This window comes from Chlorocebus sabaeus, chromosome 19, assembly GCF_047675955.1.
Source record: "Chlorocebus sabaeus isolate Y175 chromosome 19, mChlSab1.0.hap1, whole genome shotgun sequence".
In the NCBI taxonomy this organism is placed as follows: Eukaryota; Metazoa; Chordata; class Mammalia; order Primates; family Cercopithecidae; genus Chlorocebus; species Chlorocebus sabaeus.
In genome coordinates this window covers 488,613-505,277 of record NC_132922.1, presented here as the reverse complement: position 1 = coordinate 505,277, position 16,665 = coordinate 488,613, and the positions used below count along the sequence as shown (strand labels likewise).

General features: G+C 63.6%; 1 protein-coding gene across 9 annotated transcripts in view; it reads right to left on the bottom strand.

Annotated features, from left to right (window-relative positions):
• The window catches only part of PLXNB2 (plexin B2), a 32,904-nt gene extending 16,239 nt beyond the window's left edge, over positions 1-16,665 (bottom strand). Inside the window, exons 1-3 of one of the 9 annotated variants that reach the window (XM_073006551.1) lie at positions 16,543-16,665; positions 4,273-4,325; positions 3,601-3,653 (exon numbers count right to left, since the gene is read on the bottom strand). The gene's annotated coding sequence lies outside the window, so the exon portion shown is untranslated. Of the gene's footprint in view, positions 1-3,600; positions 3,654-3,890; positions 3,909-4,272; positions 4,326-5,161; positions 5,292-9,230; positions 9,291-13,880; positions 13,996-16,542 lie in introns of those variants that run through there. The other 8 variants (XM_073006552.1, XM_073006554.1, XM_073006553.1 and 5 more) reach the window with 8 other exon arrangements.

The following is a 16,665-nucleotide window of genomic DNA, read 5'->3' as shown; positions in this document are numbered from 1 at the left end:
ACTGGAGGCTCGGGTGAGAGCGAGGGGTGAAGGACACGGGAAACTGGAGGCTCGGGTGAGAGCGAGGGGTGTACTGTGCATACCCCAGCAAGTGCACATGCTGTTTACAACTGCCCACCAGAGCCCCAGGCGGCCTGACCGCCTCCAGGCCCCCTGCCCTGGTGCAACAGTGGAAGCCAGCAATCACCCAGCAATCACCCACCACTCCTTGCGCTTGGCCCATGCCGCCCCCAGGGCAGAGCCTCTGATGTGGACACAGGGGAGGCAAGAAGGGGACCTGGGGAGCCGTGAGCAGCTCCAAATCCACCAGGTCTCAGAAGGCGAGGCCCCCAAGTGTTCGGGCTAGACAGGCTGTGTCCATGTGTGTGTGTAACTGAGCACGTCTCGGTGTGGTGTCTGTGCCTGCGTCCGGCCTGGGTCTGGGTGGGTGAGGGGGATGTGTGATGTGACAGGTGAGCTGCTGAGGACCAGGGTGAGTTAAGGGTCTCCCAACAGGAGGACGATCCAAGGCCACCCAGGACATGTGTGGTTCTCCCTCCTTCCTTCCCTATCAAACTCAGGTGCATCTCGGGGGCTCAGACGCAAGTGGCAGACAGGGCCCTTCTGCCTCTGAGCTCTTCCTCAAGGTGGTCCGTCCCTCTCATGCTAGGGACCCTGCTCCATCCTGGCCAGTGATCCCTGCATCAGCCTCCCTGCCAGTGCCCCCTCCTCATGCTCCCAACCACCCCCACTCCTGGGCCCACTGTCATCTTCCCTGAGTGCACCAACCCTGGGGGCTCCCAGGTGTACAGGGCAGCCCTGCCATGGCAGGTGCCCAGGGGGTCCAGACCTGATGGCAAAGGGTCACGAGGGATACAGGCCCTGGCCTCCCCCACCTCCCTGTGCAGGCCCACACCGTGCCTCCAGAGGGACTGCCACACCCTCTCAGGCCACCACAAGTGTCACCTCCCTGCATACGTCTCATCCCCTCGAAACGCAATCCTCTTTCTCACCACCTATTTGAAAGTTCTGCTGGGCCTGGTGGCTCATGCCTGTAATGCCTGTAATCCCAGCACTTTGGGAGGCCAAGGCAGGTGGATCACAAGGTCAGGAGACTGAAACCAGCCTGGCCAACGTGGAAAAACCCCGTCTCTACTAAAAACACAAAAAATTGGCCAAGTATGCTGGCACCCGCCTGTAGTCTCAGCTACTCTGGAGGCTGAGGCAGGAGAATCACTTGAACCCAGGAGGTGGAGGTTGCAGTGAGCCGAGATTGTGCCACTGCACTCCAGCCTGGGTGACACAGTGGAACTCTGTCTCAAAAAAAAAAAAAAGTTTTAAGTGTAGAAAGAACAAGTCACAAAATGCAAACGTTTCCACATCCCTGTGTCTCTGACGGCCAGGCTGAGCCATGACAGCCTTGTGATCCATTTCTCAAGTGAAGAAACTGAGGCACGGAGTGAAATTTGCCCAAAGCCACACTGCGGGCATGGGTGGGGCTGGGATTCTGACCTGCAGTGGGAGCAGCTTGGCCTCTGACCACTGCGTTTCTCCACCCTTTGACAGCCCCTGGTCCCTGTGGCCTCTCCTCCCAGGAGGGCAAGGAAGCCCACTCTGTTGTTCTGTAGCCACGGGAGGTGTTTCTCCTGAGCCTCAGCTTTGGGTGAAGCTGCATCTACTGGCACAGCCGCCCTCCACCTGCCCGTGGCACCCCGTTCTGATTGCCCTCACGCTTCCTGAAATCTCTTGAGGTACGACCAAGATGCAACCAACCGACAACATCTGAACAACCCCAGGGCCCGCATGAGTGAGACGGGGCTGCACTGGCCTTCCTGCTCCCTGGTGACGCGCCCATCAGACAGGCAGCTCCTGAGCCGCCGCACAGAACCCCCTCCCTGCACCGGGGATTCAGTGCTCAGCTGCTGCCCAGCTCCTGAAGCCCCCTACCCAAACCCTGGAGCCCCCAGGTGCCCACGAGCGCAGCAGCCACTGGGAGGGGTGACCACCCACAGTCCAGGGAGTTCCTGGCCACTTGATGGCAGAGGCTGGGCAGGGCCAGGGGACCCCAGGCTTCACTCCGACAGGGGTGATCAGCCAGAAGATGCCGGTTTTAGTGAGAGACAGGAAGATTCTACAAGCCCACGGAAACCTCTGGGCACGATCTTGGGGGAGGGGGTTCTATGCCCAGCTCAGCCAGGGTCCCCCGCTGTGGCTCAGTGGCCTGTCCAGGGGAAGAGGAGAGGAGGGTACAGAAGTCCCAGGCCTCCAGGAGAGGCCCACAGGCGACAGCTCCAGCCTATGGCCCTACCAGGGAGGAGCAGCGCCTGCCCGAAGGCCCCCCACCCCCTGCCGCGCCCCTCTCCCACCCACGGCCATCCGGGGGCAGGTCCCGCAGGCCCCCGCCTTCTAAGTGCACCCAGTGGCGCCAGCGGGGGCAGGCAGCAACCAGGCCCCTCGGCCCTGCGCCCAGGCCTGCTGCCCTCCCCTCCCGGCCTGGCTCACCCGGCCCAGCTCGGCGGTGGCCTCGGCCTGCGCAGCTCCCGGGAATGAATGGAATGCGCCGCAGCCGGGAAGGGAGAGTGGGGGCGGCGTGGGGGCGGGGCCCACGGTCCCCTCGGATCTGACCCAGACTGAGGTGAGGCAGCTTGGAGAACCCTGCGGTGCCCCCAGCGCCAGGAAAAGCAATGACTCTGGGACACCACCGGCCACCCCTCACCCGTCCCCATCAGCTTCCACCCAGGGAAGCCACTCACCCACCCACCAGGGCTGTAGGGGCCCCGGTGCTGGAAGAAGGCTCTGCTGTCCCTGCCAGGGGCTGGCACACCCCAAGTGCTCAATAAACACCACCGTGTGCCACGGCGGAAAGCCTGACTCGGCCCGTGCTCCTAGGGCCCCACCGGCCCAGGCCTTCCAGGGTGGCAGGCGAGGCTGGGGTGACACCCTACAGGTAGCAGCTGCCTTCTCGTTCCTGGACAAACAAGGCCTCAGGTGACCTGCCTGCCCAGGCCCAGGAGCAAAGGGCAACCCACTGGACCAGCAGCAAAGCTCAGGCAGTGCAGGAGGCGCCCGGCACAGCCAGCTCCACTTCCTGCTGCCTGTGTTCCTGGAACAGGAGGGAGGCGGGCGGCAGGCATTTCCTGTTCTGAAGCCCTCCTGGGACCCCCACTTACGGGGCTGGCGGGGATTTCCTCGGGCCCTCTGTTGCCTTCCTCCTGGCTGAAGCTCGGAGGGGCACTTTCAGACCACACCAACTCTGGCTGCTGCTGCCCCACCAAGCGTCTGCACGGGCACCCCCATCACCACACCCCCAACGCCCAAATTCCCAGCCCTAACGTCCCAGAACCCGGTGCTCCAGTCTCACGGCAGACCACTCCACCTGAGCGAAAGCTTGGCCTCAGAGAACCAGGGGGGCCTCACAGCATGCTGTGGGCAGGGAAGCTCCCCACTTCCATCCAGGCCAGGCCAGGCCATGGGAGGAGCAGCAGAGTGACACGTATGGTTGAAACCTGGCTGCACAGAGGCTTGCAGACACCATATGGCAGTTCTAGATACCTCCAGCCTCCCTGTCCACATGGCCCCAGCCACCCACTGCCTTTCCCAGGTGGGGTGCAGCCCCCTCACCGAGGCTCCAGTGATCCAGCTCAGTTTCTGCTCCAGGCCAGCATCGAGATTCTCTAGGAGGCAAAGGAGAGAGGAGCCCAGTCACAAGAGGAGCCCAGTCACAAGAGGAGCCCCCTACCTCTGTCCCATGCTGTTGGGGGCTGGGGGAAGAAATAACCCACAGGACCCCATCTGGCCTTTGCCTTCTCCCTCTGGCTCCTGCACAGCCCCTTCCTCAGACACCTCCAGGGCTCCTGGCACTCCCCTCTGTCAGAGGCTTTCTGCCTGTCTAAATTAGGTATGGCTATTACTTTGCTTAAAATAAAAGTTGCTTTCTGAGGTCGGGCGCAGTGGCTCACGCCTGTAATCCCAGCACTTTAGGAGGCCGAGGCGGGCGGATCACGAGGTCAAGAGATGGAGACTATCCTGGCGAAGACAGTGAAACCCCGTCTCTACTAAAAATACAAAAAAATTAGCCAGGCGTGGTGGCGGGCGCCTGTAGTCCCAGTTATTCAGGAGGCTGAGTCAGGAGAATGGCGTGAACACGGGGGGTGGAGCTTGCAGTAAGCGGAGATCGCACCACTGCACTCCAGCCTGGGTGACAAAGTCAGACTCCATCTCAAAAAAAAAAAAAAAAAAAAAAAGTTGCTTTCTGAAAAATATACACACCCATGACCCCGAAATTTCACTTACTAGCTGTGTGACCTTGGGCAAGTTATTTAACTTCTCTGTGCCTCATTCCCCATCTGTGGAACGGAGAGAGAATAGTGAGCTACCCCCAGGGGTTTATAAGGACTAAATGAATTCATTCACAAAAAAGTCTCAGAGTGTTACACTGTAGCATTCAGCAATGCTTGCTATTGTATCTTCCCTTGCTATTGTATCTTCTAGTTCTGGATAAACACCCACTCCACCCACAGGGAGGCACAGACCCAGGGTGCTTCTCGGCATGGTTGGCTTTAGGGAAAATGTGGCAGCCACCCAGCATCCCACCAGAGGATACTGTGCAAGACTACATGGTAGATGCACGTGCGTCTGCGCTGACTGATAGGGAAGTCTGAGTGCAGGGTTTGGCCCCATCCATCTCTGAGAGGCTCCAGAAGCCCTCAATCCAAATTCAAAATAGTGGCTGGCTGCGGTAGCTCACGCCTATAATCCCAGCACTTTGGGAGGCTGAGGCGGGCAGATCACGAGGTCAGGAGTTCAAGACCAGCCTGACCAACATGGTGAAACTCCATTCTCTACTGAAAATACAAAAATTAGCCAGGCGTGGTGGCGCGTGCCTGTAATCTCAGCTACTTGGGAGGCTGAGGCAGAAGAATCGCTTGAACCAGGGAGGCAGAGGTTGCAGTGAGCAGAGATCATGCCACTGCACTCCAGCCTGGGCAGCAGAGTGAGACTCCGTCTCAAAAAAAGAAAAGAAAATAGTGGTGAACTTTGGGAACAAGGAGGAGGCCACTGCACTCCAGCCCAGGCCGGAGTGATACTGTCTTAAAATACATACACACACACAGACACACACGCACACACCCCCCCACACAACAAAACAGTTCAAGTAACTTGGACTACACCACGAACTGACCGGGTGTGGTGGTGCAGCCTGAAGTCCCAGGTACTGAGGAGGCTGAGGCAGGGTAGCTTGAGCCCAGGAGGTTTAGGCTCCAGTGAACTGTGATTGTGCCACTGCACTCCAGCCTGGGCAACAGAGCGAGACCCTGACTCTAAGATTAAAGCAGAACACAAGTTTAAGACTATATTTATATATTGCTTGTCTAAAGAACAAGCTGAGCCAGGCACGGTGGCTCACACCTGTAATCCCGGCACTTTGGAAGGCTGAGGCGGGCGGATCACCTGAGGTTGCAGTGAGCCGAGATCGCGCCACTGCACTCCAGCCTGGGGAAACAGCAAGACTCTGTCTCAAAAAAAAAAAAAAAAGGAAAAGGAAAGAAAGAAAAAAAAAAGAAGGTAGGCTCCACTCTGCCTCAGGACGTGACTCTCCAGGCCCTCAATAGCCACCGCCACAACCAAGGTTCGGCTACTGAATCCTGCTCAGGCCCCAGAGTCCACTCCAGCCTGGCCAGGTTGGGTGCCAGCAAAGCGCCTCCTCCGGCAGGGCCAGGCCCCGCTCTCCTCCCGCCCCACCAGGATCCTCATGTGCCCTGTGCAGCAGGACCCAGGGTTGGACATGCGGTGACACCAGCAGCGGGGAGGCGGGAAGGGAGGTGAGCGCCACAGCTGTGCATGGATTGTGCTAACGTGCTGCACAGGTAAGGGTTAACCCGGCCAAAGGGCTGGGGGAGGATGAGGTTTGATGGGCAGAGAGTGTCCTTTCGACCTGAGACTCAACAGCGCCTTTGTGAAAAGGGCAAACTCCTCTGGCAAACTCAGAAGCCAAAGCACAGGGCAGCACCGGGCATCCTGAGAAAGCTGGGACCCGCCGGGACTGGCGTGGAGACTGCAGCTCCTGAGGGAGGTGGCAGCCATGGCGGTGGCACAGTGCCCCCAGACCTGCCACCTTGAAGGGACGCCATGCCAGCCTGTGTGCCCCTGTGCCCACTCCCTCAGCCTCCTGCAGCCCCCAAACTTCTCCCTGCAGCACACCCCCAGGCCCCAGCCTCCACCAGCCCAGGCCCTGGGGTTGGGGGGATCAGCCAAGGTCAGGGGAGGCTGGCCTCCTCCCTGCCCACCCCGCACCCCCTAGAACGACCTCCCCCGAGAGATCGATCCACTCAGGAAGCCAGAGGCAGGGCCCATACTTCACTCTCCTGGAGGGGGCTTCCTGCTGTCCTCTCCCCTGGCCCTCACAGTGGAGGAAGGCCATGGATTACCCCTCCCAGAGAATAACACCAGGATCCCTCCACCCTCAGCCTGGGGCCCTTCCTGGCCCAAGTCTACCTCCTCTGCTCGGCCTCTGGCTTCTCCCACCTCCATCCATCTTGCCCTCAACACTGAGCCAGGCTCCATCTCCCCCTCACAGGATTCCCGCTTAGCTATCCCAGAAAAAGGAGTTTCTTCCTTAGGTGGCTGTGGTCACACCTGAGGCTGTTGCATGCAGGGACCTCAAGGCCTGAACTCCGGAGCCACACCAGTGAGTTCACACTCCAGGTCTGTCACGTTCTGGCTGGCTCACGTGGGCCATTCAGAAAGCTGCTCTGTGCCTCAGTTTCCCCATAGGTAGTCTGGGGGTCATTATGGCACCCACCTCAGAGGGCTGCCTTGAGGTTGAGTGGGTGTGGAAATCTTTACAGCTGTGCCCACTCAGAGAAGGCACCCAGGGAATGCTGCCTCACGGCATTCCCAAGTCTGTGTTCACCGTGCTCCCCAGAAAGCCCCTGCCCATCCTTTAGTCCCCGAGACACCCTCTCTAACCCAGCCCCTGAGGGACTGGCCTTCTCTGTGGTCTGTGGTCTTCACCCACAGGGCCTGGCCACACACCCCCACCCCCCGCTCCAACAAGTCTAAACACTGGATCTGGCCACTGGGCACCTGCCGGTCCAAGCTCAGTGAGCCAGGAAGGGGTGGTGACATGCAGGGGCGGGAGCTAGAAAGTACACCTGCCCCCTTAGGTCACCCCCAGGCCAACAGAGCAGAAGGGTCTCCTCACCCAATCAGAACTCCGATGGGGGCCAAGGGCAGCCCAGGGATGCTGGGCCTCCCCCCTCCGCCCTAGACAGTCTAGGAGGGAGCAGGAGCTGCTTGCTGGCTGGGCGCCTGTGGTCCCCTCCTCAGGTCCCCTTTTTTTTTTCTGACCAGCAGCCCCAGGCCCCTTGCACAGGCTGAGTCTGTCTCCCACCCCTCTCACCAGGTAAAGGTAAACAAGAGGCATCTAAAGGGGAAAGACAGAGCCCTACTCCAGATGAAGCCAAGAGTGGGGGCTGCCAGGTCCCGCAACTCCTGCCAGCCTTGGTTCTGAGACCCCCCCAAGTCTTGGCTGCACTGGGAGACGGTTCGGCGGGGGGGCTAAAATTGGGGGTTCTGCCTTTCAGTATTTTCAAGCAAACAGACTGAGCCATTCTTTTCTTTTCTTTTTCTTGAGACAGAGTCTCACTCTGTCACCCAGGCTGGAGTGCAGGGGCACGATCTTGGCTCACTGCAACCTCCGCCTCCCGGGTTCAAGCAATTAATCCTGCCTCAGCCTCCCGAGTAGCTGGGACTACAGGTGCACGCCACTACACCTGGCTAATTTTTTGTATTTTAGTAGACATGGGGGTTTCACCATGCTGCCCAGGCTGGTCTCAAACTCCTGAACTCAGGCAATCCCCCCGCCTCGGCCTCCCAACGTGCTGGAATTACAGGCGTGAGCCACCACACCCAGCCAGACTAAACCATTCTTAATGCTAAAATCAAACCAGCACAAAGCAGTCAGGCCCAGTGGGAGGAGGGGCCCAGCTTGGGGGCTGCTCTTGGCCAGGCCAGGCTGTGGGCTCTGGCAGGGGAACCAGAGAGGGCAGGGGCCAGAGGAGGGGGCAGAGGAGGTGGATGGGCAGCTGCCAGACCGGGGCCAAGATGGGGACCCAGGCAGCAGCAGCCATAGAGAACTAGGACAGCTCAGGCCTAGGCCTGGGAGGACGGGAGGGGGTGGCATGAGCACAACGCGGTGCACGCAGGGGTCCTAAGGCTGTGCGGCCCTCCGGGGCTCAAAGGACTGGGGTGGGCACAGGCCCTGCACTGGGGGACCCCGGTGCGGGGGCGGGGGAAGCAGCCTCGACAAAGTGAGCGATTGGCCGCCCCAAGGCCAAGACGCATCTGAGAGCGGCTGTCCCGGAACGGGGAGACAGGCGTCACAGAGAAGCCAGGGAGCCCCCGCAGCCAGCAGCCAGAGGGCCGGGCCAAGGCTAGCGACACACGCAAATCTGCAATTAGCCCAGAGCGCTAAACAAATCAGAGGAAACAAAACAGGAGCGCCGGCGAATCCCAGCCTCCGCTGTTTTCAAAACAAGCTGGAGGGGGGCGCCGCGGGGCGGGGGCCTGGGGGGTCGGCAAGGACCCCGGCCACCCCTCCCCGCAGCACCGCGCCTGTGGGTAGACGCGGGGAGGGACTGGTCCGAGAGCGCGCGGGAGACCCCGCGAGGGCGAGCCCGGCGGCCCCGCCACCAGCCTCACCCGCCTGTCACCCGGGCCGGAGTTCAGCCCAGGAGGCGGGGGCGGCCCCCCGGAGCCAGCGGGGCGGGGAGGAGTGCCTCCTGGGTGGGTCTGCGAGCCCGGTACCCGGCCAGAGCCAAAGGCTGGCACCCTGGCCTGTGTGGAGCGCCCTGGACTGTTCCTCCCGGACAGACCCAGGTGGCACAGCCCCTCCCCCCGGCGCCGGCGCCGCCAGACTCCCCGGAGGGCGCAGAACGGTTGCCAGGGAGCCAGGGGCAAAGCGCGCCCGGGGCCAGGAAGCGCGGGGACTAGGCCCGGGCCTCCTCGGCGCCGCCCACTGCCCCCCGCAAGCCCGAGCTCCGCGGCCACCTCCCGGGGACTCCGGCGCCCCGTCCTCCCCTCGACCCCGCGCACCTGGCGCGCACCTGGCGGGAGCACGTGGCCGCCTTTGGGACAAACCTCACCAGGCCGGGAACCCAGGGGCGGGTGGGAGCCTGACCCGAGTAACAATGACGGCGGCGGCGACAGTCACACGAGCGCAGGAGACATCGTCCCCGCGGGGCGCTCACCTGGCGTCAGGCACATCAGAGCGCGCGAACGGCCATTACCTAAGTCCTCCGGGCCGGGGAAGGGGCGCGGGGAGCGGCTCCGCCCCGCCGGTGGTGGCTCCGCCCGTGCCCCGGGTCGGTCTCAGGGCTCGGCCCCTCCCGGCCCAGCTGCCAATCATGCACGACCCTGCCCAGAACAGCCTCCCGCAGGACTCTGGACCCAGGGTCAAGGCCAGACTCACCCGGGGCAAAGGCCGAGCGCTCCCGGCACAACCCGACCTAGGAGCTGGGGTGGGGCGGGGCGGGGCTCCAGGGACAGACTGACGTCGCGGCCTGAGCCTCGCGTCAGCGTCTACAGCGATCCCCGCTGGACTCTCGGCCGAGGACCCCTCCCAGGTGGAGGCCGTCGCACCCCTTCCCCGCCAGCCTGGTTCCAGGGCGGGGCTCCTTCTTTGGGGCCAGCCTCCCCTGCAGTCTGGGCTCTGGGTCCCAGCAGGAAAAGTCACCCTGGCTGGCGGCAGCGACGGGGTCACCAGCCCAGGATCCTGGGGGTGCCTCAAGAAGCCCCAGCTCCTCCTGTCACCTGCTCCAACCGGGTTGGTCACAGGCCCCACTGGTCCACACCTCCTGACGCACCCAGGCCACCTGGTACCCAGGGCCTCTGTATCTAGCCCTGGCCCTCAGGCATCCCCTGAGCTCACCTGGCCATGCCCAAGGGGCCCGCCCCAGCCCCCTCCCCGCCTCGGTACCAAGTGCAGCCCCTGTATATGGTGGTTCCCTAGACCCGGCCGCAGGCTGCCCTTCCATCCTACACGAAGCTTCGAGGCCCTCCTCAGCCTCCTCTCTGGCCACCGCCCACTGGCGCATCTGGAGGATGGTCCTCGCCAGCCCTGACAGAAGGTGGGATCCAGTTGGCTATGGTGCCCTGTCCCCACATGCGCCAGGCCTGCAGAACCATTCTCCTCAGCCACCCCTTTTGGGGTCCCAGCCCCCATCCTGTCCAGCCTGGGCACAGCTGCAACCCCCTCTTGCTACACAGCGGTCCTTCGGGTCAGAAATCTGGGCAGCGCAAGGCACCCACCGATGTCCCTGTGCTTCCTGAGGACCTCCTGCGGGAGGGGCGGGCACTGCCAGGCGCTCGGGGCACACACATGAAACCGGTGGCCACTGCAGGAACCACTAGTTCATCAGGATGGGACGTGTGGTCAGACAGCCGGCGGCCACGGAAGGACTCTCGTGGGATTCTGGGGCTCGGTCACTTGGAGTCTCTCCTGAAAGGAGGCCTCCGGGCCCACTGGCGCCCAGCCCCACCTGCAGGCTCTCCTCTGAGTGGCCCCCATCATCTCCTCCTTTCCAGTTCAACCCCACAGCACCCAGCTGCTCAGAGACCAGGTCCTGCCTGGATGCAGCTGGCTCAGGACCAGCCCCCGCCCACAGCCCCCTTCTCACCCCCGGGGTGGGCGTGGGGGGTGGATGGGTGAGGCCCCAGCCAGTGAGCAGTAAGCAAGGCCTATAATCTCCCTGTCAGCCTGTCAGAGTCTCAGCGGTCACCCCAGCCCCGCCTCTCCCATCACTGCTGAACCCCACAATTAGCTTGGGGCGCCGCGCCAAGCCTGTGTGCCAGACACCGCTGGCACACATGACCACACATGTGCAGACACACACGGCTGGGTGCTGCCGGAAGAGCTCTGCCAACAGGGTCTCACCCCAACACCCAGAACTCGCCCCCAGTACAAAGAGCCTGGGAGAGATGCCTCAGGCTGGGGCACTTGGGTTGAGAGGGGCAGTGGGTAGCTGGGATCTTGGCAGTGGGGGTCTCAGAGCCTGGCATGCCTGGAGCCCCGAGGGAGGGGCCGTGTGTGGCATGGGGGAGGGGGGTGGGGGCAGGGCCGTCTCAGCAGGGGAGAGGGGCTGCATCTGCCCAGGATGACTTGGGGGTGGCATGGGGGAAGGGAGGGCAGAGGCAGGGCCGTCTCAAAAGAGGAAAGGGGCTGTGTCTGCCCAGGATGAGTTGGGGGCTGGTGAGGCATAGGGTGTTGGGCAGGATCTGGGTCCAGGCCAAGGGTGAGGCGCCCCAGGATGTGGGCTGGGCCCCACAGGGGCAAACACTCAGGGCTTTGGGAGGCTAGAGGGACCGGGATTTCCCAATGAGGAAATGCCCATCTCAGAGTGGGGGCAGGACAGTGAGTGGGAGGTGAGGCCCGTGGCCGGCGCTGTGTGGGGAGGTGGGTGCCCCTGGAGGCCAGGTCCAGCCCCCTGCTCCACAAGAGGGCTTGCTCTGTTCATGGTGGAGCTGAGGACTTCGAACCCCCAGGGACTGGTCAAGGGTCACTGGGCCCCAGGTCTAGATACGGAACTGGGGGACCCTCCGGCGAGCTTTGCTGGGCCTGGGTGGCCTGCCTGGGGTGCCCCGCCTTCCCGCCCTCCTCCCTAACATCCTTTTCTCCTGAGGTCCCTCAGGGTGGTCACCAGATCAGGCCTGGTGCCAAGATGGGAGTGGGGAGGCCAAGCCCCTCAGCTCCCCTGGCCAATCTCTGAGGCTGAGAGGGAGTGGGGGGGTCATGCTGGAGCACCTCCCTCCCACCACCTGCCCCTCGCCCCTGTCAACTGCTGGCTCCACTTAAAATAGCTTCTCCCCCTCACTGGTGGGAGGGAGGCCCTGGTGTCAAGCCGGTGAGGCTGGAGCAGGGCTGGGCACGGGGCCTGGGCTCAGCAGTGTTCTGTGCCCTCCATCTCCTCCAAAGCAAGCCCCAGCTCTGAAAACACACCTGGCAGGGCTGGGATCCACAGTCCTCACCTCCTGCTGGTCCTCAAACCCCCTTCTCCATGGCTAGGTCTCTGAAAGACTTGGATTACCCCCAAGCCCCCTGCCATCCCGCCAAGCTGTGGCCCCCATGCCACCCTACCACCTCTGAGTCTCACAGGCCCAGGCCTCCCTTGCTTCCCCCAGGAGAGACCCCCCATGCTCCTGCTTCTGGCCTGTCCTCAGAGCCCCAGAACTCACCTAGATTCAAAGCCAGACCCCAGCTGAGGACGGAGCCTGGGCCCCAGGCAGGTGCAGTGAAAATCACAGAGCAGGCTCCTACGCCGGCCACTCATGCGGCCTGAGGCATAGGCCCCCGGAAACTGCCTCAGCCTTCAGCACCCCTCCTCGGACCAGCAGGGCAGGGAGGTTCCTCCTCTGAGAAGCCCTCAAAGCTGCCTGGAAGGAGTGGGCAGTGCCCCCAACCACCAATCTGAGCAGTGGTCCAATCTGTCTCTGAGCAGGTGGCATGCTGGCTTGGGGGTCCCAGACCACAGCAGAAGGTCACCTGGGAAGACAGCCCCAGCCAGCCCTGCACAGGGCTTGTGGGCAGGAACCGTCCCAGCCACGGGGCAGACGCCCTTGCCTGGCCCCTTGGGGGGCCGTGTTCACACAGGAGGCCTTCTCAGAGGTGGACACCAAGCATTTTCCTCTTTCTCATTCTTGCCGTGGGGCCCAGCTGGCGCAGCATCGGACCCAGAGGTCGGTGCTGGACACTGTGACTCCACCCAGGGCCCCCCCAGGGAAGCTGCTGACCAGCTGTGCCAGAAGGGCCGGGGGCCCTACCCCCAGGAGCCCAGTCCCTGCCCCTGATGCTGCTGCTGCTGGCAGAGCTGGGGGCAGAACTGGGGCAGCACCTCCCTCTCCTGCTTCAGGCCTGGGCCAGGACTCAGCGGGCAATGGAATGAGGAACTATTGGCTTTCAAAAGCCAGGAGACCTCAGGGGGCTGAGGAAGAGAGCTGGACCTGCCCCCAGGCACGCTGATCCCAGCCCAGGGCAGTCTCCTTCCTCACCTAGCCTGGGACACAAGGCAGCTCAGGTGTGGCCTCGGCCAGGCCTCGGGGGCCACCCCCAGGGAAGGCCACCAACCACAGTGGGCCCTCGGTGTGGGCCGGCCTCTGGATGGGAAGGGCTCCAGGATCTGGGCTGCAGAGGCAGGACTGTGGGAAATAGAACCCCCGGCTCCTCGGCCAGGCCAGCCCTAGTCTCCTCCCCAGACACAGACATCCCCAGGGGGTGGGGCAGACGTGCAGTACCACCAGGGGCAGCCTGCCCCACCATCCCTGGCTCCACTGGGCCTGGGGCCAGTCACTGTCACAGGTTCCTGAATTTCACAGAGCAGGGCGGACCCACTGGGAGGGGCGGGGTGCCAGTGTTCAGGGCCAGACGGCAGGGGCCCAGCCAATCCCTTCACACACTTGGTCTTCAGAGAGGAGGCTTCTGAGCCAGGAGGGCCACTGTGTCGGGGCCTGGCTTGAGGCCACACCTGTGGCTGGGGGAGCCCAGAACAGCACAGGCTCCTCCCCTGGTCGGCAGAGAGAGGCAGGGGTCCTTACAATCTGGGGGTATGCGAAGAAGCAGGCCCTGTGTCAAGGGATGTGAAACCACGGAAAGGAAGAAGGTGGAGGAACCTCGTGTAGCCCAGAAAGAGGGAAGCGAGGGCAGCTGCCCTCCCTGGGGCCCCAGAGCCCGAGCACCCCCCATCAGCCGTAGGCTCTGACCCACCCTCCCCATCCTGTAATTAGTCAGAGACCCAGTCCCACCCTACCCACAGCCCCACCCCAAACACAAACAGCCACCACCCCTAAGGGAGGGAGGGGCTCTGCCCAGCCCCAACCCCACCGAAGAACCCCCACCCCCAGAGAACCTGGATCCGCCTCACAGAAGGGAGGTCAAGGCTGGGGGGCCCCTTGCTGGCCACTGGGTGAGTTCTGAGCAGCTCACCACCTCATCCCCAAACCGCATCCAAGGAGGGCTCTGGTACAAGAGGTTCGCCACCAACTTCCAAGGAGGGCGGCCAGGCTGCAGCCAGAGGGACAGACGCATGAGCTGAGTGAGAACTCCCAGCTCAGGGGAAGGCAGCCCTCGTGGCAGAGGCCTGGCATCCAAGTGCCTGCCTAGGTTAGAGAAGGCACAATATGAGGGGCCGGAAGATACAACCTCTCCCAGCCAGTGCACCCCTGCCCACGCCCATGTCCCAGGGGGACCATGGGTTGTGGCTGGCACAGCGTGAGGCAGGGGGCAGGACATGGTGAGAATGGACAACGTCCTGGGCTGGGAGGAGGACTGTGCCATATGGGCCCTCCCCAGCACCTTCCAATCCAATCTCTTCTGCTCCACTTCCCTGGGCCAGGGCCAAGCCCCTGGGCTTTCTGCACTTGGGGCCAGCTGCAGGCTCCACCTCCCCGATGTGGTCCCCATGCAGGCTGCTGGGCACACGCCCCGGGTGCACACACAGCATGGACCCAGAGCGCCCGGCAGCCACAGCCCTGGGCACACAGCGTCGCAGATGACTCCTCACACAGACCCATCTCTGGCTTCAGTCTCCCCACCTGTGGGATGGGCTCACAGGCGCCATATCCACTGGGGGTCGTAGGCGAGGCCCGGCTGTCGGAGGGGCTTGGAGGGAGGCTGATCCATTAGTCAGGAGCTGAACAGGGAGTCAGCTGGGGCAGGAGGGCCCCCTGAGGAAGACCCCAGTGCCGTCCCTAGCAGCCTGGCCTCGCTCCTGCCTGTTCCTCCCTGGCATGCATAGGTCACCGGCACAGGGTGTGTCCCTGAACTTGGGTCTGGAGGGTGCCTCAGAGGCTCTTCAGACTACCGTCGAGGCTTCTCGGGGCGAGGGGGTCCCTGGGTGGGCCCAGAGCTCCTCCCATCCCATGGTCTCCCCCAGAGGGGCCTGGGCCCACTGCAGGCTCAGCAGGGCCTGCTGGGGCCAACCTTGGGGCCTTCTCCAACCCAAAGGTGACGCATCTCCTCCCCGCCCAGTCTGGGCAGCTGCAGTAGAAAGTGGCAGAGCTGCCCGGACTTGCCTGTCCTCCTCCTGGGGCCCTCAACCCACGGCCCGGAAGTGGATCCCTCTCCCACGCTGCAGCCTCCCGCTTCGGGTGACTGGACACGGCTGGATAATCCAAAATAATTCCTTCTTGGCAGGCAGCCGGTGGGGGAGGGGGACTCACATTCCAAACCCTTGTTTTTCTCAGTAACTTCCCTCTACTGGGGCAAGGAACCCCTGGCCAGACCTCAGGCCTCCCAGACCCCCGAGACAGAGGTGGGCCCCCCATAGGAACCTTGAGAGGACTCAGATGTGCCAGGCCCACCTGCTTGCTCCTCAGTCAGCTCCGTGGATTTCTATGCAACATGTAAAAAGCTGACTCGCCACAAAAAAATGCCCGCTGGCCCTGCCCTCCGGGGGACCCTCACCTCTGGGCAGGAAAGGGAGGGCTCCTCCCACCAGCTGTTCAGCTGTTCTGTGCCAGGGTCATCTGGGCACAGGGCAGGCTGAGAGACCCCAGTTCCTGGCAGCCTCACTCTCCCACCCGCAAAGGGCTCCTGAGGAGGCTCAACTTTAAAGCCTCGCAGGCTGAGCGGAGCCTCCAAGCAAGGGCTGAAGTCAGACATTAAGTGGGGGGGGGGGAGGGTCCAGGGAAAGTGGGGCCCAGGGAGCCCTCCAGGCCCCCGAGACCTGCCGGGTTTGGGGCCCACCCTCACCCCCTGTCCTGACTCTGCCACAGCCCACAGTGGGCAGACAGACCCCTTTCTTCCTTTCCCAGGGAGCTTCGGGAAGAGAAATCAAGGGCCTGGCAAGAAGCTCCAGGGCTCCCGGGCTCTGAGACCCCCAGATGACAGCGGGAGGCAGGCTCCCCAGATCTGCGGAAAAGCCCGACCAGGGGCGCTGGCAGGGCAGGGGCTTCCTGCATGGGCAGGGTGCGGAGGGGCACGGTCAGCAGCGGGGAGGCAGGGCCCGCGCCACCGCTTCTAAGACTTTCTGTGTCTCGGGGTGTCCACCCAGACGCCACCCTGGGAACCGCGAGGAGGCCCAGGCCGTGGGGTCTCGCCAGGTGCGGGTGTTCTCCGCCCTGGTCCCCCCAAGCCAAGCAGGCCCCAGGGGTGTGGGGACGGCCCCCGGGAGCTCGGGCAGAGCCAGGCTCCTGTGCCGCTGAGCCTGGGGCCGGCCCGGAGCGCCTGCACCGCGGGACCATCTCCGCTCGGCGCACGGAGCTCGGCGGCGGAAGAGTGAGAGGCAGGCGCGGAGGAGGGATCCGACGCTGCTCCGGAGGGACGCGCAGCCCCCGCCGGCCGGGCCCGTCCCCCGAGTCCCCACCGGGAAGGGCGTGGGGCGGGAGCGGCCCGGGCCTCGCCGGATGGACCGACGGACGGGGCCCAGGCCCCGGGAGCCCTCCGCGGAGCCGCAGCCGCCGCAGGTCCCCGAGCCCGAGCGCGGCAGGCCCGGGCGGAGCGGCGCTGACGGCGAAGCCCCCCGCGCCCAGCGCGACGTCCCCAGCAGCCAAGTCCCCCGAGCTCGGTACCTGCACGTCCGCCGCCAAGGCTCGATGGCGCCCGGGCCGCGCTCGGCGCTGCGATCTGGCCCGCGCTGCTGCCATGGAGACGGGGCCTTTGTGTGGCCGAGGAGGGGCCGGAGCGCGCGGGAG